At 44.0% G+C, this 20275-nt stretch overlaps 2 long non-coding RNA genes across 3 annotated transcripts in view; both read left to right on the forward strand.

Moving 5' to 3' along the window:
• LOC132675076 (uncharacterized) overlaps positions 1-20275 on the forward strand; it is a 315734-nt gene that overhangs the window by 277619 nt on the left and 17840 nt on the right. The gene's annotated exons all lie outside the window — the stretch shown is intronic.
• On the forward strand, positions 3341-14152 carry LOC132675069 (uncharacterized). The gene is made up of 2 exons (XR_009608681.1): positions 3341-3422; positions 13969-14152. It is a non-coding gene; the product is annotated as an uncharacterized LOC132675069 (long non-coding RNA).

Below are 20275 nucleotides of genomic sequence, written 5' to 3' on the forward strand. Positions count from 1 at the left end.
ATCCCATCCTTCAGGGATTTGCAACTTCCATCGAGGAAGTCAAATATACTCATACAGTGCTAACAGTTTGCTCCTCTAAAACCTAATGAGCTTCATCCTGCAGCATCTCATTGCGGAGGAATCCACAGCCAGCCCTTGAGCAAGCCCCAGGCAGTCTTCTGAAGAACAAACCTGGAGGTGCAAGGGCATTGGGAGACCAGGTCCACTCTGGATGGGGTTGAGTTGGGTCACTCAGCACTAAATCTGGAGGGAGTGCGATTGGAGAGGGCCTCCAAGTGGGCACTGGCCCTTCTCTGAGCTCCGGGTATGCTGGCATCCTGGGAAAATGCCATCTCTGCATCCAGTTAAGATCGATGTCTCTTCCTGCCCATCTCAGGCTGTCAGGGACCCTCTTCCTTAGAGCACATTTGGGCGGCACAGTCTTGCATTAATTTAGAGCTAATTGTCAGGTAATGAATTCGATTTGGCTCACCATATTGAAATCCCTTCTGCTCCCAGCTGAACACCAGTAAATCATTTGCATCACAAATCTCTTTGCTGGATGCTCAGCTTGGCCAAGCTGTTGCTCAGACCCTCTCCTGGCTCCCCACATTCCTAGATATTTGAGAGCAGCTGAAAATCATTACGCTTCCATGTTCGAGATGCAAAGCTGAGACCCACCCAAACTGAATTTGGGTTTGTGTTTTTGAAAAGTCTAGAACAATGGTTCTCAAAGTGTGGTCCACTGAACCAGCAACATCAGCATCCTAGTAACTCATTAGACATGCAAGTTTCAGACTCTATCTCCCGAAAAAATGGAATCAGAAACTGGGAGTGGGGCCCAGCAGTCTGTGGTTTAAGAAGCTCTCCAAATGATTCTGATGCACAATCAAATTTGAGAAGCACTGGTCTATCTAGAACATTCTCTAGGTCCACCAGAATGTCCGCGCCAGAATTCTCAATTCACTTTAACTCTCTACAGGGCCAGCTTCCTTTTTCTAGATCTCTGGATTTTATTGGGGCCTTTTGAATTTATCCCTCTTCCACTTCTGTTTTAGTTAGAATTAGATTCAAGTGGGGAGGAAAAAAAAGAGACAAATATAAGTGACTTAACCAAGTTAGAAGCTCTAATGTAAGGAAGTTGAGGATAGTTGTAGCTGAGCACAGTGGACTCTAAGCCGAGGGTGGGTGATGGTCTAGTGAAACCAAAGAAAAGGTCCAGAGACAGGAATCAAGATACAGGTTTATTGGGGCAACTTTTGTGCGGGGAGTCCAGGAGTGGCTGACTGGATAAAGCATCCACTGCTGGGGTCTACATGCAGCAAGCTTTTGTAGCTTAGCAACTTAACCCTCCCCTCTGTGCATGGCCAGCGTTCCAAGGAGATCAAGGCATGCCAACTTGACATTCTTCGTTACAAGGGAGACGCTGTGGGTTGGCCATATCCAGAGCTCCTGACCTTGAATGCTGAACGACACATTCTTCTGCACATTATGCTTGATGGGAATATAAGGGAGGACAGGATCCCTACCTTCTCAAGATAGTTATTATCAGGGGTGTTTAGGGTATGGTTGTACAAACTAGCTATCCAGCACGTACCATGCAGATAGGCAGTCCAAAACTGGTTGCTCATGCCATCTCATGGTCCAGGATGTCTCTTCAGGATCCAACAAGCATCACGTCTGCACTAGAAGACGGCCGAAAGAGAAGAGAGAAAGGCATGGTCATTCCCTGACAGACACTTCCTGGAAGTTGTACACAGCACTTCTGTCTTATCTCTCATTGGCCAAAACTTAGTCACTTGGCCATAACTGCCTACAAGGGAGCCTGGGAAATGTAGTTTTTCTTGTGGGTGTTCATGTGCCCTGTGGAAAAATATCAGGAAATCTATTTCTGAGGAAGTGGAGATTAGATATTGGCAGAGACGACTAGCTACAAATGACGGTCTGTGCTGTAGCCTTTGAGACATAGTTCTGTTTCAGAGTCTTCGGGCAAGTTCTTTCCCGTGTTTGTTACACCCTTCAACGGCCTGCTTCACAACATGTGTATTTCAGGAAGAAATACCTTGATCGCCTTGAGCATTTCTTTCCTGACAGCCCCCATGCCTGTAGCCTACTACCTTCAATTCCCACTGCCTATTGGTCTGGCTAATTTCTGTGAAATCATGATCCGCGGTTAGTCTTCAAATGCCTAGGAGCCGGTGTTTGGGCACGGTTTTTGCTGGTGGAGCCGTGGAGTCCCTCAACTCCTCTGGGGCCCCGACTCCTCGCCTGTAAAATGAGGGGATTGTAGATGGTCCCTGAGGTGCCTCCCGGCTCTAACATGCCACGGTGCTCTTTTTTGTTTCCTTTCCTGACATTTATGACCATCCTCGGGGTGAGAAGGCAGTGAGTCCTGACCAGCTAACTACCAGGTGAGCTTGACAGCATTGGTTATAAATGAAGGCGTGGACTGCAAAGCTGGGAAATACAGCCCGGGGCCTGATTTGGTTGATGGCTTTTGAGAAACTGGTTCTGGAAATGAAAAATGTGATTTGTGTAAAAATTAGGGGAAGTCTTGCAGGGAACCCTGTAAGGTGGTTGCTGGTGGGGGGCTCATTTATCTGATGTTGCCCCTCCCTGCTCCAAGCTCCACCCCTACTTACTTCCACCTCCATTTTGCTGGTTTGTAAAACGAACAAACGCACAAGCAAAAAATAACTCTGAGATCCACAGAGAGGGGAGATAATTAAAGTCTTCCAACCAACCAGTGATAGGACAGGCTTGGTGGTGACTTCCTGTTTGTGACCCAGGGGTCACAAACTTCCTGTTTGTGACCCAGTATACACATATACACTTGTGTGTACTCTCCCTTTATCCTAAATGAACCTGGCTGCAAGTAGTTACTAAAATGAGCTACACTTGACCTCTGTAAACCTCAGTTCCCTCATCTGTTAGATGGGATTAAAAACCCCGTTCACAATTCTTAGGAGGATTAGCCAAAAAAATGTCCAAAAAGTCCTTGACACTTTTGCAAGTGTGTAAAACATTCCAGAAATGTTCCCTCTTTTCTTCAGATATGTATTTAAGTGGATTCTTAGGCATGATAGTCCCTAAGCAGACATATCTCAGTTTACTTGAACATCTGCTTAGCTGGGCAGTTTCTCTGAGGACCCTGCACTGAACAAACGTTGAATACACACCCCAGGTAAACTGAACTTTAAGGCTGTGATCTGAGTGGGGGAGGACAAAGGGACCAGTAATGATTGACACTTCTGTGCCCTGAGTGTGGCAGGTGCTGTATATGGCTTACTCATCACATAATTCTGATGATCATGCATCACTCTGTCACAAATGAGGTCATAAAGGCCTGGAGACATAAGCAACTTGCCCACAGGTTTTTGGGGGGTGAGATCTGTGGGCACCTAGGGCATGGCTGAGTGGGACCAAGAAAGAGGAGTTTTGAGGTGGGTTTGGGAGGGAGGGTGAGATGGGGGGTGAGATGGGGGTGTGTGTGGTGAGGGGGTCCAGAGGTTCCATGAAAGAGCAGGTGGCCATTTCCCACTCTGGTAGGGGCCATTCTTAGTATTTAGTCTTAGTATTCTTAGTAATCTGTAAAAACGAATTGTCTTTCATAAAGCTTGTTTCTTGAGATTAAAAGTTAGTCTTTAAAAAAAAAATTTTTTTTAATGTTTATTTTTTGAGGAGGAGGGGAGGGGCCGAGAGAGAGGGAGACACAGAATCCGAAGCAGGCTCCAGGCTCTGAGCTGTCAGCACAGAGCCCGACACAGGGCTCGAACTCACCAACCATGAGATCATGACCTGAGCTGAAGTCAGAGGCTTAACTGACTGAGCCACCCATGCACCCCAAAAGTCAGTCTTAAGTAGAGAGGGGAAATCCTTTCTTTGAGCACATAATGCTCCAAGACACTTTCCTGAATATTCTTCCACAAGCCCATTACTTACTCTGCTAACCCTAAGAGATGGTATATTCCCATTAAAGGGGTGGGTAAATCAAGCATCCACCAGTGGGTTCATTTCCCTTATTAAAATCCCGTAAGCTTCAGAACCCTGAGGTGGGACCCATGAGGCTCTTGACTACTTCATCAGCTGACCACCTGCTCCATTTGCAGTCTCTGACCCCATTCCCATCCTTTATATGAGCAGTGACCTCTGCGTGTAGACAGACATCCTGCCCTGCTAACTCCCGCTCAGTCCCTCTGCCCTTCACCTACTTAGGGACAGCAGCCTCTTTCAGCTCTGTTGAGTGGGCTGGTGCCTCATCTTCGTGCACACCTCCACCTGAGCCCTGACCACTGTGTCAGAATTGGCTGTCGGTGTCCTTTGTCCTTCCCCAGGGAGCCCGTCTGCAAATCCCCAGTACCTGGAGACCAGTAGGTGCATACATTGAATTTAATGGATTATGTTGCAATCTTAGACATTATTGTCAGTCATTTGCAGACTGAATACTGTGGGGAGGGATACAGAAAACGTGTGACAAGTTTTCCCTTTCTCTGGGAATCTAGTCTCTGAGGTGGGACTGACTCAGAGAACAGGGCCCGCAACCTGCCCCTCGTGTGGCGCAGACACCTGGAGGTTTCCGAGGCGAGGCCGGTTCCCGGCAGCTGGAGCCATCAGACAAGCAGAGTTCTTGGAGACAGTTTGGGTTGGGTCCGAGGTGATGAGGGAGGCACAGGAGTGATGGTGGCCAGGGGGAGAGCTGGCTGAGATGAGTGGCCAGTGGGATGGCACCACGGGGTGGGAGAGTGCAAAGGCCTAAAAGCCAGAATGGGATTTTGATGTCATGAGAAATAGTGAGCCATGGAAGGCTCTCCAGCAGGGAGAAACAGGATGAAGTTGTGTTTTAGGCCAGTGAGTGCTGACAAGTGCTGAGGAGAAGCATCTGGGAGGAGGGGAAGAGGCGAGAAGGGCTGCTGCCATCTGACCTCCCCCACGTTTGCTCCGCTTCAGGCCTCTTCCATGTGGGTGTTGACTGGACCCAACCCATACGTGGGCTGGAGAAGCTGCTTCCGTGTTCACTCATTCTTTCAGAACGTTTTCTGGGGACACCTGGGAGGCTCAGTTGGTCAAGCATCCAACACTTGATTTCTGCGCCGGTCATGGTCTTGCGGTTCATGGGTTCGAGCCCCGCGTTGGACTCTGCACTGACAGCGTGGAGGCTGCTTGGGTTTCTCTCTCCCCCTCTCCCTCTGCCTCTCCCCCATGCACATTTTTTCTCCCTCCCTCCCTCCCTCCCTCCCTCCCTCTCTCTCTCTCTCTCTCTCCATAAATAAATAAACATTAAAAAAAAAACCCAAGCAAAACATTTCCTGTTGCCACCTACTATGCTCCAGTTCCCATGTGCTGGGAACTGTGCTGGGATTACAGATGCTTGTGCCCGTCCCCAGACACCCTGTGGCCGAGAACAGACATCACATAAACACACATCACACATCCACCTGATGACCTCTTTTACCTGTGCCCTGTCATTTAAGGAAATCATTGTGTTACGCATATAAGCTCTAGAGCTCTGCCCCCCACCCCACCGCGCACTCTCTGGGCTCCCCACTCCCATTGATTTGCCAGTTTTCTTGAAGGGGCTACCTTCTAAACAGTGTACACAGTGCTGTGGGAATAGGAGGTGGTCTGAGATGTGGTGGGGAGGACCCTTGAAATGCTGTCTCCCTTCCCTGCCCTTGGGTGCTTGCCCACTAGCTCCCCGCCACTACCCCCAGCTGGGGATGTGTGCACACTTAGGGCCTCAGGGCAGACTCTGCTGAGAGGCCCTTGAGATCTCAGCCCCCATAGGCTTGACGCTAATCTCTGTTGCTCCCAGAGCCCACCTACTCCCTACCCTCCGTGTCCTTCTTCATTTGTCCTTCGGGCCTCATTCCTGAGACTAAGGGAGTCAGGCACAGAGAAAGATGCTCAGGGATTCCTGGGCTCAGTTGCCTACATGCCCACCCACCCCGCAACACTCCCTTGAGGTTGAGACCCTCCAAAGAAGCTAGGGTTGAAGGATGCCCGCCTCCCTCCAGGGTGTCTCGACCTCCTTAGACTCAGCCTGTCAGTTACTGGTTGGAAACTGTCTCTGGTAGAACTGATTAGTCTGGGCAGAGACAGACACAGGTACCAAGGAGGACTGAGCATATCCTACGAACTAGGCTGTAGCACACGCATCACCCCACTGAACTACAGTGTAACCCAGATATCTGTTCCTTATCCAGCCCAGAGGAACCGGGTTGGAATCTGGGTTAGGGTCAGGACTAGGTTTATTATATTAATTTCACACACGAGGCAATGAAGGCTCAGAGAGGGGAAGTTCCTTTGCTGTGTTCTCATAGATCTTGGTGGTCTGAGGGCACCCACCTTGCTCTGCTGAGGGCACCCACATTCCTGCAGCAACACAGGCTCCTGATGCCCTGCAAGGCTGGGGATGCTCCCACAGCTCTGCCAGGGTTCACTAGCTTCACCTACCTTACCATGCCTCAGAGCACCTCTTTCTGTCCACCTCCCTTGCAGGTGCTTGCTGACTTAAGCCTGCACTGATGAGGCACTGGAACATTCTCTTTTCTATGCATAGTAATGGGAAATATTGCAGAGCAAACATGGACCCCTGCAGAGCCACAAAGGAGATTCATTGAAGTTGGCATCAATTTTGCTTAGCTTCCTGCTGAAATATTTGCCAATCTGGCCAAGATTCTGAACTGCCTGGGGCCCGGGAACACCTCTTCTATTTAATGTTGTCCTTGAATGAGATCAAATTGCCAGAGGCTGCAGAGACTCCATTATGTGTTCCAGCTCCTTTGACTTTGGAGTCCAGGCAAGGTGATCTTCTGCGCATACCATGCTTTGCTTATGTGGTCCTCCTTTATTCTGTCTTTTCAAGCTTAAACGTTGCTAGCTAACTTGAAGTCTGACCTGGCAGAAATGCTGTGTGCCAGGGTCCAGCCACTGGGGCCCAGTGCCTCTCTCGTGGTTGGTGTCTTCGCTGGGGCTCTCTGATGCTGTTTACAAAGTACGTTGTCATGGTGGTTGCTCATGGCCACTGTGCCTGGTGAGCCAGTCTGGGGATTGTTATCTCTAGTTTGTAGTTCAGTGATGCACCCGACATACCAAGGCCATCCACAGACACCAACCCAGGCCTTCTGCCCATGACTGAGGCTCTCCCCTTTGTGCTTTCCACAGAGCCTTCCACAACCCCATGTACACATGCCAACCCCTCTTGTTAGGGCTTCTCTGTGCTCTCTACCACCTCTTGTTAGGGGAATCCTGTAGATATGACAGAGACAGGACCCCGACAGGGACACAGCTTGTCTCAGCCTCTTGCTCTGTCCACTGCTGTCCCCTGAAGTCATCTTATTTCACACAGGCTGTCTCCAAAGCTGCCCACCGACATGCCTGTTCTTACAAGGATGGTGGCGTGGGCCTCTCAGTAGACTGTCTTTTCTTTGCCTGCCCACCCTGATCAACTCTTACAGACCCATCCATCCTCTCAGATTCTGTTGGTGACCAGAAAAAAGGATCTAAGAATGAGACATAAATTGTCCCGAAGACCGTCCCTCTTCCAGGGCTGATGGTGGATTGGGGGTAGTGAGCAGCCCTGGGCTCCCATATATACTTGCCAACCCAATGCCTATTTCTGTCCTGCACCCCAACAGTTTATTCACACAAGTCCCTCCTGCTCTCTCGCCATCTTGGTTACTCCTAGTGAAAACTGGCCATTCTTGTAACCGTCACTGCGTAAGAACACCTTTGTGATGCCCCAAGGGGATGCCTGACTCTGTGGTTGAAAAGCATAGGGCTAGCGAACTGGGCCAGTATGTTCAGGCCTGTGGGCCAGTTGTCACTTACAGCCCAGACAGGCAGTGGTGTGGACTCTAGATCCAGGTGTCTGGGTTTGAACTTGGCTCTGCCACTCCCTAGCTCTGTGATGTTGGGCAAATTACTCACGCTGTCTTTAGCTGATGAGTAAAATGTGGGCACACTAGTACCTATGTCAGAGGGTGGAATAAGTTAATGCTTATAAAGCACTTAGACCCATGCCAAGCACATGATAAATCCTCAAAGTGTTCAGAAAAATGAGAGCCACTGTTATAATTCTGATTATGCTGCTATCTTGCTATTCCCATTCTTGGCCATCTTAATAACAACATAGAGTATGTATAATTTATCTCAGTTTAAAAAGTGCTAATATGCTATCTCACTTTTTCAACATGGGTGAAGGTTATGGGCAATGGCCAAGGTCACAAAATCAGGGAGGTGGCAGTGCCTCGTCTTAACCTTGGTTCCAAGTTTTTTTTTTTTCAAATATCTTTATATTATTCAATGCCACCTCCTGTAGAATGAGAGGGAAAGCTGGGAATGACTCAGTAAGACCACTCCTAATTGCCGGGGAAGAAAAATGCCTCTGAATATATCTCATTTTGAGGATAGCATGCTTGGAAAAAAAAATAATTACAAACGAAATCCAAAGCCCATCCCAGAGCCAGCTGCAATTCTCTGCCAGCCATTGGAGTTCAAAGAGGGAGACTTAAGGAAGGTCTTGAGGAGAATTACTTAATTTAGAGCATTGGAAACCCAACAATTATTTGCTTAAAAATAGAATTTGCTGAAACAACTTACAGCTTCTTATTCTTCTCACTGCATAATAAAGTAATTAGTAATTTGTGTCACTCCGGTAATTTTTCTCCGTCTTACAATTGCCAACAGTGATACTGTTGCCATGCTGGGGTTCTAGTACATAGACACACACACACACACACACACACACACACACTGATACACACACACACACACACACTCACTCACTTGTATCCAATCCCTGGAACAAGGTGGAAGTGAGAGTTTGTATTGTTGTTTTGTTGTGGTTGTTGGAGTGAAAATTCTGTGATCCCTATAATTTACTCATTACCATATGTGTAAGACACTCTGAGTGTGGTTTTCATAGGAAGTAGAAATAAGAGCAGAGAACTTTCAGAATATCTCCAAATATCATACAGAAATTATTAAGGAGTGTGGTGAGCAGCTAAAAACCAGGACCTTCCTGTGACAAAAGATTTTGTCCTGAACTACTGGTCTTATGAAGCTACCAAAAAAAAACCCCTACATTTGTTTATATATTTGTTAGATTGAAAAGGATGAAACTATATAAAAATGTGGACAGTCTGAGAAAGTTCGGAGTGTAATTATAAGAGAAACTTACATGCCTTTTAATACCTAATATGGGCTAAATGTATAATCGGCGGTTAGAAACCAAGCAAGTTCTCAACAATTTGAAACAAAGCAATGGTAATGGGGATTTTATCCCTAAGTTTGTCTGACTGAGTTTATAATTGGCTTCAGGTGACTGTGGGAAAGTAGAGAAAGGAAGTTCGAAGGATTGTTCCTTTCCGTGTTTATCATGAGATAATCTATACTTGTATTCAAGCTACTATACTATATAAATAGTACTGTTGCTAACACTTACTCACTGTTCACCATTTACCAGGCTCTGTGTGAAGACATTTACCTGCATTTTATATATATCCTTTAATCAATTTTATAAGTTAGGTATAAATATTATTCCCATTTTATGGATGAGGAATGCGGCAGAGACCATGTTGCTCACCCAAAATCCATTCTTTGCTTTTTTTTTCCCATTATAACAAAACCCAGATTTCGTTTAGGGTGGCAACATAAGTGATGTGAATGGCCTATATTTTCGGCCCTCCCGTTGAAGCCAGATGCAGCCCGTGACTAACTTCTGGCTGATGGGATAGAGGCAGGACTGTGTGTGGACCATCTGAGAAGTGTCACTTAATGTATCTGACTCAGCTGGGAGGTGCACCCTTCCTGTCATCTCTCCTGCTTTATACACTTCCTGCAGCAATGACAGCCAACACTGTGCCGTTTCCCCTAGTAGCTGGATTGGCAGTTCAGCCCCATTCTCCTGTTGAGAATTACTAGAAAAGCTAGGCAAAATAGATCTTTAGAAATCTGTAAGAATCTGAGAACTCACAAGGCACTGGAGATTTCTTGGGCCGAGTTCTTTGAGAAGAGAGAAGCCCAGTAAGGTGAGCCTGGATCTTCTGGCCAGTTTTCTCCTTTCTCCTAAGAATGTCTGGCAAAGTCCATTTGACATGGCTGAGGGGCCAAGATGCTGAGCAGAACTTTTGGCAGACTTAGGGAATTAGGAGCCTGGCAGGGGCGGGAGGCTCTGATAAAACCCCACGAGCTGGGTTAAGACCATGAGTGGTCACATCACTGGAATAACATGAAGCAGGAATAGTCTGTCCCTGGCAGGGACTGAAGCCAGCTTCGAGTCACCTCAATCCCTGTTGGCATTGATACAATCGGGGATTGACGGTGCCCCGTGTCTCCTGCCAGAGGCAAATGTAAATTCCGTCCGAAGGAAACGTATTAGCAGAAACCTCAAGTTATCTCGATGGAACAAAGCAGGGGAGAGGATGAAGAAAATTTTGACTTCTAAAATGGCAGAGGAAGAAACTCCAAAAATCCGTTTCTGCTGAAAAGCGATAAGAACGCTGGCGAAAACCGTCAGGAATTGTACCTGTTGAGGGCCATAGCCCCCACAGCACCCCATAGCACCTCAGAGCCCCACATAGCAATGAGGCATATGTTGTGCCCTGAAGGGTGGGATGATACACCATCCTTGCAGGTAATGTCTTCAGGCCGGGTCTCAGCCAAACACTAAACAGACCATCCTTCTATGACATCTTGCGGCTCTTGTGAGATATAGTTCCTTTCTTTCTGCCCCTCTCCTGCTAACACACTCTCTCTCTTTTTCTCAAAATAAATAAACATTTTAAAATGTCATGTAAAATCCACATAATCTATACAGTGTTTTGAGCGGTGTTAACCTGTTTCTTCTGACTTTGACTATTGTTGTTAATGTGTAAAAAGCATATATCCTTATTGTATCTCTGAGGGCTACTGCTCAGAAGGAAGCCCTGGGTACTCAGGAACCCAGGACAAGGAAAAACCATATGCTTACTCCCCCGATGCTCTGTTCAAGGGTTCTTATTGATCTAGCAGTCCATTGCTCTCTCTGTTCTTGTCATTTCCTCAGAGCTGAGGCCATCCATCCATTACTTAGAATAATGTTAGAATAATGTTAGTTAATAACTTAACCTAAGATTCTTGGGACACTTGCTCTCTCACATTTATTCCTGTCGTTCTGCCTTCCTTTCTAGGATGGGCACCGAAGTGGAGGAATATGGACGGACTTAAATGATACCATACTTTGGTGGGAGGGGGCCTTCCTAGCCTTTTCCTCTTCTCTGGGGCTGTGCTGACAACATAAAAAATATATATACATATACATATATATATATGTGTATATATATATATATATGTATATATATGTATATATATATGGCATTAGCTCATAGAATAAACATCAATAAATAATAAAGGCAGACATTTTCATACCATAATGAAATCATCTCAGAGGGCACATAAATAGTTCAAGCACCTGAAAATTTAAAATATTCCCCTAAAAATTACTAAGAGAGGACATTTTCAGTATTCAACAATTCAAAAATAAAAACAGTATCTTAAATTTGTGGGATACAACCAATGCTGTTAATTCAAGGCATATGCATAGCTTTGAAATGCTTTTAAAAAATTAAACAAAAAATAAAATAAATTAGTTAAGTAATAACCTCAAGAAACTGGAAAAATAATCCATCAAACATAAGGAACTCAGTATTTAGAAAATATTTTAAAAATTAATTCTTTTTTAAACAATAATAGTAGACAAATAAATCTAAGAACGAATATAAGTAAATCACAGACTAGACAATTTATGGCTGATACTATGATGGCAAGAGAAAATGCATAGATAAAAACATATGAGAAAGGAAATGTGTTAACAGATACAATAATTTCAAATGATAATTAAAAACAGCTTTATGCTAATATATTAATCTACCTGAAATGAATAAGTCTGATCCAGTTAAAAAAAAACAACAACACATAACTGATTAGATTAACAAGAAGAGAAAGAATTGACCCCTAAACACACTCCACTTTTAGTTGATTTTGCTTTTAATTTTTTTTAATTAAATTTGTTTTAACACTTATTTTTGAGAGACAGAGCGAGACAGAGCATGAGTGGGGGGGGGGGGGCAGAGAGAGGTGGGTACACAGAATTCAAAGCAGGCTCCAGGCTCTGAGCTGTCAGCACAGAGCCCGACGCGGGGCTTGAACCCACGAACCGTGAGATCATGACCTGAGCTGAAGTCAGATGCTCAACTGACTAAGCCACCCAGGCGCCCCAATTTTTTTTTTAATTTTAGGAAGAGAACATGAGTAGGGGAGAGGGGCAGAGGAAGAGAGAGAAAAATCTTAAGCAGGCTCCATGCTCAGCGCAGAGCCCAAAGCAGGGCTTGATCTCACGACCCTGGGATCACGACCTGAGCCAAAATCAAGAGTTGGAGGCTCAACTGACTTTGCCACCTAGGTGCCCCATTGTTTTGCTTTTAATTTTTAAAGGATCAAATAATTCCAGTGCCATTTAAACTGTTCCAGAGTAGAGAAAATACTAAAATCTTCCCATTCCCTCACAAAAGAAATATATTTCTATAACAGACCTTGAGAAAGATATCATAAAATAGAAAGTTACAAACCATTCTCATTGTATATAGACACAGAATTTCTAAAGTGGTCACCAATCAATTTCAAGAATATATAAGGAGAGCAATCTATGATGAATCTGCTGGGTTATTCTGGGAATACAAAAATCATTTAATATTAGGAAACAGAAGAGTATATCAGTAAGTCTAAAGAGAAAATCTCCATCATCTCAGTAGATGTCTAGAAGGCATTTCAGAAACTTCTGTACCAATTGTGAATAAACAGATATAGTAAACTAGAAATAGAGGTGTTTTTAAATGATAAAGACTATTTATATTAAACAAGAGCATATACCATATTTAAGGGGAAAACACCAGATGTAGTCTATTTAAAATCAAGAATAAGAGAAAAATGTCTTGACTCAGTGTATTAATTAATACTGTCCTGGATATGTTAGCTAACACAAAAAGATAGGAAACAAGCTGGGTGGCTGCAAAGGAGATCAGAGGTGCCCCTACTTGTAGTTAAGACAGTTATCTACCCAGAAAACCTAAGAGAAGCAGTTCACCAGTTACTGGAACCAATAACAAATTAGAAAGACGGATGACTATGAATAGATATTCAAAATAATCACTGTCCCAATTTAACATTGATAATCAGTTTAACCTTTTCTTTTTAAAGTTTATTTTATTGCCATTTTGAGAGAGAGAGTGCACACGCATGCGAGTGAGCAGGGGAGGGGCAGAGAGAGAGGGAGAGAGAGAATCCCAAGCAGTCTCTCTGCTGTCAGCACAGAGCCTGACATGGGGCTCGAATTCACCAACCGTGAGATCATGACCTGAGCCGAAACCAAGAGTCGGGCACTTAACCGATTGAGCCGCCAGGAGCCTCCAGTTTTATCCTACCTAAAACAATGACAAAGGTGTAATGTGCTAGGGACGATTCAATAATGAGTAAGTTTCCACTGATGAATACAAAGGAAGAGCAGAACACGAAACTTCCAGAAGACCGAATACTGAAGAAAGGCCAGTTTATCCCAGGTTCATTTATAGGTTTAATTAATCTTCAGCAAAAATTTCAGGTATCTCGTAAAATAACAGATGAAAATAGCCAACTGTATTTCCAAAGAAAAGTGTTGATGGGACTATTTTTCTTTCAGAGAGCAAAATATTTTCAAGTGAAGTGTATCTAAATTAGGGTCTTTCTGGAAATTAATTTGGCCATTTATATCAAGCAGCTTTAACTCTATCACTCAGTAACTCCACCTTGAATAATTTATCCTAATAAAAATTTCAGAGATGCAGATAAAGTTTTATGTACAGGAATGTTCATCATGGAGGTGTTTACCATACTGTTTCTAAATTTTGCAAAGATTGAAATTCATTAAATCAATGAGGAACACATTTAAAAATACATACTATTCTGCTATTCCAGTTACAAAGAAGAATCTTTAACAACACGCAGCATGTTGTATTTTCCAAAGATGGCTACCTCCCATCCTACCTGCTCTTCTGCTGTGTGACCTTGGAAGGATGAAGACTATTTCTCTGTCTCCTGGAATGTGGTTGGGCCCTGATCCACAAAACCATGAGCAAAATTAAATTATCCTTTTGAATCACGAAGTTTTGATGTACTTTGTTACACGGCAACAGATGAATGAGAAAATATGTCAAGGTGTTGTAGGTACATTAAATGAAAAACATGTTACCAAACGCTATATGCCGTGTAATTCTTTGCATAGTACAAGGAATGATTTATGCCAGAATGCTAGCAGTAGTTATATGGGATCATGGGATTAACTATGCTTCTCATTTTCTTCTTGGAGCTTGCCTTATTTCTCAAACTTCTACAATGACTTTGTATTGTTTTATAATAAGAAAAATTCCAAAAGTATGAAGTCATGTTTTTGAAGATATTTTGATGACAGATAAGCTCACAGTATAGCACTACCTGAAAAAAATGTGATTCAAATACTGTCTGTGAGGGGTTTCCTATTCCTTGGACCTTGTGTTGCCAAGAGGGAGCTTTGGCAAGAAAATACATTCAGCTTTTCTCTCTGTTTGTCCTCACTCGCTTTGCTTCTCTGTGGAGAGAAGGGATGATTTACTTAGCAGGTGAGATAAATGCTGTCAGACTCCACTGCTCCTAATTCCTCCTTTGGGGGGGTTTGAGTGCTCCCCAGGGGACAGACCTGGATGCTGGGGAGAAGTCTGCCCCCCCTGGTGGCAGGTGCTCTGTTCCTGCCTCCCAGTGTGTGTGCAGAAGGTGGGGCCAGGCCTGCCCTCTGAGGTTGGCTCTGCCCCTGCTCTGGGGATCGGAGAGTCCAAAGCAGCAAAATCATCCCATGTGCAGCTGACCAGGGAAGGGTCTGCCTTGAGAACCCCATTCTGAAGACTGGCTGGGCATGGGATGAGAATTATAAGTCCGTCTGCCAACTCCAGCCGTGTTCTCTCAGCTTGCCCTGAAAGCCTAAAGCCTATATTTATTCATCAAAGTGAAAAAGAGTGGTTGATAATTATCTTCAAAATGTAGCAGTATCTATAAATGAACCCAATCTCATTTTACATATTTAAAAGCTCCATATTTAGGGGCTCCTGGGTGGCTCAGTTGGTTAAGCATCTAACTCTTGCTTTTGGTTCAGGTCATGATCTCACAGTGAGATCAAGCCTTGCACTGGGCTCTGAGCTGTGAGCATGGAGCCTGCTTGGGATTCTGTCTTTCCCTCTCTCTCTGGTCCACAGCCCACCTCTCACACGTGCATGCTCCCTCTCTCTCTCTCTCTGTCTGTCTCTCAAAATAAACAAATTAAAAAAAATAGGGGCATCTGGGTGGCTCAGTGGGTTAAGCGTCCAACTTTGGCTCAGGTCATGATTTCATGGTTCGTGGGTTCAAACCCTGCATCAGATTCTGTGATGATAGCTCAGAGCCTGGAGCCTGCTTCAGGTTCTGTGTCTGCCTCTCTCTCTGCCCCTCCCTTGCTCGTGCTCTTTCTCTCAAAAATAAAACGTTAAAAAAATAAAAATAAATAAAAGCTACACATTTAGACAGATACAAATTGTTTATATTACGTATCACAAGAATTATGGGAGAAAGTACATAAAATAAATACTAAAGGTTATCTCTCTCTGGATGTTGGTATTGTGTCTTTATACTCTACTGTACAAGGCAGCATGGATTACCTTTATAATCAGAAAGAAAATCGTTATTAATTTTTAAAACAAAGTAGTATTCTCCGATTGCTTTATAATCTTATGTATCTGGGCTATTGGGACAGCTATTGCTGTGGTGCTTTTGAGGTCATGCAAGCTCTGTTCCCAGCATCCTTTGGGAATGCCAATTTTCCAGAATGAAATCCTAGTATAATCAGAAGAGGCACGTAGACTGGGCCTCTGGTAGTTTTGGGAAATGAAAATGCTTTATCTTCTACCATCATAGGAGCCATTTGCATCATTTGGAGAACATTTGTGTTGACTGGTTTATCAGTCAGAACAACAAACATAATTAACAGAGAATTTAATATAAGGATTTACTTAACGCGGGTATTAGGGAGCAGAAGGCAAAAGGGAACACTGAGGCAGCACAGAGATAGACGACTGTGGGAAACAGCTGTCATCTCTGTGGCTGGGGGCAACAAGGGAAGAAGTTGGAAGCCGGGAAGAAGGCATCTGCAGAACTGGGACCTCAGAGCACAGACGACAGCAAAATGCAAATATTTAGGAAGTAATGAGTTTGGGATATCAGTTACCATTGTTGGTTTTTTTTTAAGATTTTACTTATTTTTTATTGAAGTATAGTTAACACACAATGTTATAGTAGTTTCAGGTGCACGATGTAGTGATTCAGCAACTCTGTAAATTATGCTACGTTCACAAGTGTAGCTACCGTCTGTCACTATACAACGGTATAGTGTCACAGTATCATTGACTGTATTCCCTATGCTGTTCCTTTTATTCTCATGACATATTCATTCCATGACTGGAAGCCTGTATCTCTCTCTCCCCCTTCACCCATTTTTCTCATCCCTCTACCCCCTCTGGCAATCACCAGTTTGGGTTTTTTTTTTTTTGGTCTGTATTTATTGGTCTGTTTCTGCTTTGTTCATTTGTTTTGTTTTTTTTTTTTTTTTTAGATTCCACATATAAATGAAATCATATATTTGTCCTTCACTGTCTGACTTATTTCACATTAGCAGAATACCCTCTGTGTCCATCCATGTTGTCTCAAGTGGCATGGGCTCACTCTTTTTATGGCTGAGTAGTACTCCGTTGTGTATGTGAACAGATAAAGAAGATATATATCGTCTTTTGATGGACATTTAGATTGCCTTTATATCTTGCTAATGTAAATAATGCTGGGACAAATAAACATAGGGGTGCGTATGTCTTTTTGAATTAGTGTTTTTTGTTTTCTTTGGGTAAATACCCAGTACTGGAATTAATGGATCGTATGGTATTTCAGTCTCTCTCTCTCTCTCTCTCTCTTTTTTTTTTTTTTTTGTGGAACCTCCATTCTGTTTTCCACAGCGGCTGCCCCAGTTCTCATTCTCACCAACAGTGCGTGAGGATTCATTTTTCTCCACATTCTCACTAACACTTGTTATTTCTTGTCTTTTTGACGCTAGCCATTCTGACAGGTAGAGGGGATATCTCATTGTGGTTTTGATTTGCATTTCCCTGATGATTAGTGATGTTGAGCATCTTTTCATGTGTCTGTTGGCCATCTGTATGTCTGCTTTGGAGACATGTCTACGCAGGTCTTCTGCTCAGTTTTAATTGGATTATTTGTGTGTGTGTGTGTGTGTGTGTGTGTGTGTGTGTGTGTGTTTGGGGGGGTCTGTTATTTCTTTAAAAAGGCTTTTTCATTTTGAAATAATTATAGAGTTACAGGAGTTTCAAAAACAGTACCCCTGTACCAATTGCGATATCCTCCCCCTTTCCCCAATAGTGACATCTGTACATCATTAAAACCAGGAAATACGTTGGCAGAATATGATTGGTTTGAGTACAGACCTGGGCCAGTTTTTGCATTTACTCATTTTTTTATGTCTTTGTGTTCAATTTTAGGACATTTTATCACCTAGAGAGATTTGTATAACCACAACCACCACAATCTAGATATAAAACCGTCCCATCATCACAAAGAAACTCCCTTTTGCTGCCTCTTAATAGACACACCTTCATTTCCCTTCTGTAACCCTGGCAATCGTTGTCTGTTCTTCCTCTCTGTAATTTGTCTGGGTTATGGAGTGAATCATGTCCGCCCAAAAGTCATGTTGGAGTTCTTACCTCCAGGATCTCAGAATGTGACCTTATTTGGAGGCAGGATCTCTACAGAGGTAATCAAGTCAAAACGAGGTCAGTAGGATGGGCCCTAGGACACATGACTAGTGTCCTTCTAAAGGGAGGTTTGGAGACATACAGGACAACGGGGAAAACACCACATGAACATAAGGGCAGAGATAGGAGTGATTCTTCCATGAGCCAACAGAGGCCAAAGATCGCCAACAAACCACCAGCAGCTAGGGGAGAGGCATGGAACAGATTCTTCTTCATAGGCCTCAGAAAGAACCAGTCCTGAAGACACCTTGATCTTGGACTTCTGGGCTCCAGAACTGTGAGAAAATAAACTTCTGCTATTTAAGCCACCTGATTTGGAGTGCTTTGTTACCACAGCTCTGACAGTACAGCTCTAACTAATACACTGAGTTTATGTAATTTAATTAAAAAAAATTTTTTTTAATGTTTATTTATTTTTGACAGAGAGAGAGAGAGAGAGAGAGAGAGAGAGCATGAGTCGGGGAGGGGCAGAGAGAGGGAGACACAGAATCTGAAAGAGGCTCCAGGCTCTGAGCTGTCAGCACAGAGCCCGACGTGGGGCTTGAACTCACGGACAGCGAGATCATGACCTGAGCCGAAGTTGGACGCTCAACCGACTGAGCCACCCAGGTGCCCCTGTAATTTAATTTTTAATAGCAATTTTGCTTAAAGTTAGCTTACAAAATCCCTGAAATTCTCTTGAGCAAGCTTGTTCCAACACATCATTGCAAGTAAGGGAGCACAATGAGGCTCGTTCTGGGAGCATGGAGAAATCTGGAAATTGGAACCAAGCTTCTGCTTCCAGAATTCAGAGGCACTGCTGGTGAGGCAAACATGGAGGGTCACGTGCCCCTATCACCTAGTCTATGGGGAATCCAGCTGGCTAAGCAGGGAACGTGGCTTTTGGAGCTGCAAGCACCGCTATCACAAAGCTCAGAGACAATAGCTTAATATCCAAACACCCTGGTTCTTTTTTTTTTTTTTTTAAAGACTGTTCTAGAGACTAAAAGACTAGAGAATAGTCTCTTTTATTTAGCTCGGCTATCGTTATGGGTTTTCCTTTGGACCATGAAGCTGTTGGCCAAGGAGACAGCTATTTCTGGCTACTTACATTCGTAGTTTATAACTTATTTTGAGAAACTTATCACATGTAACTTATTTTGAGAGTTTTATTTAAAAAATACTCCTGTTTTTTTGTTTTTTGTTTTTTTTTAATGTGCTGCCTTTCGCCTTGTGTTGTATTCCCAAGAGTGGGTTGACCGTATTCTCTCAAGAATGTTACTTGATTTGATAATAAAAAAAGGTATGGGAAAGTAGGATTTGGTATATGAAAATTTAATTTGCAGAAAGCAAATTTTTGAGAACACGTATGTTCTTTAAGTACAGTGAGATTGCCTTGTGATGCCTGGAAATCCATCACTCCCCTTGAAAGGAAAAGCAACTTAGCAGGGCTTTGAGGGCGAGGAAAAGGACTGGCTCACTCATTGCTAGGCGGGCTCCCTGTGTGGGTTAATTCTCTCCTTACTAAGTAGCCTGAGATGAGTGGAATTGCTCTTCCCGGCTCCGTAAGACCAGCCCAATATCTTTCCTGCCAGCTTTGAGCATAGTGCGGTCCCCCAGCACATCCCACTAATGATCCAAATTGCTACCACGGCATCTGTGCTTATGGCTTTTAGACACACCAGCTAGAGGGATTCCAACCTGGGAGAGGCATTTCTGCTAGAGCCGACATCTTTCCTACTGCACACCCACCGCTTCATTACCTTCTCGGGCATCTTTTTTCCAGCTTGTCCCTGCAAAACAAATGAAAGCTTCATACCTGTCTCCATTATAAGCGTAATGCCAGGGTTATTGCAGAAATCTTCAGAAATATAGCAAGTCGTGGGAAGTAAAATGCAATTTGAGGTCATGTGGCTTAAGTTTAATAGGAAAAGGAATCACATGTCTGTATTTACTCAGAAGATGATGTAATCTCCTCCCTGCTGCCCACGGAAATGTATATCTTGAGGAGCAGTAAGCAAAATGTGATGTCCATAGCCCTTTGCTCCCTGCCTTGGTGCCTGGGAGAGCCTAGAACTGCCTCATGGACCCCGCAGGGAATCTCCAGGCAAGCCTGTGAGGCTTACCTCTGTTTCCTCATTCTGTCAGCGCTCCGCTCTTTGGCAGTTCAGTTTTGGATTGTGGCATATTGTGAAAAGAACACCATGTCAGGGTAAGACCAGTTGGAGAAAGCAGAATACTTTGTCATAATGCTCACGACTAAGGTCTCGGCTGGGATGGCAAGCTGTAGGTACGGTACTATAATGGGTAGCAAATACTATACATTTGGGGAAGTACAGCGATGCGGAACTCATTAGAGAAAGACGGTGGGAGTGTCCATCCCTCCCAGTGCCCCACCTCCCTCACCAGGGTCCTGGACAGAGCAC

Source organism: Panthera onca, chromosome A2 (assembly GCF_046562875.1).
Source record: "Panthera onca isolate mPanOnc1 chromosome A2, mPanOnc1 haplotype 2, whole genome shotgun sequence".
In the NCBI taxonomy this organism is placed as follows: domain Eukaryota; kingdom Metazoa; phylum Chordata; class Mammalia; order Carnivora; family Felidae; genus Panthera; species Panthera onca.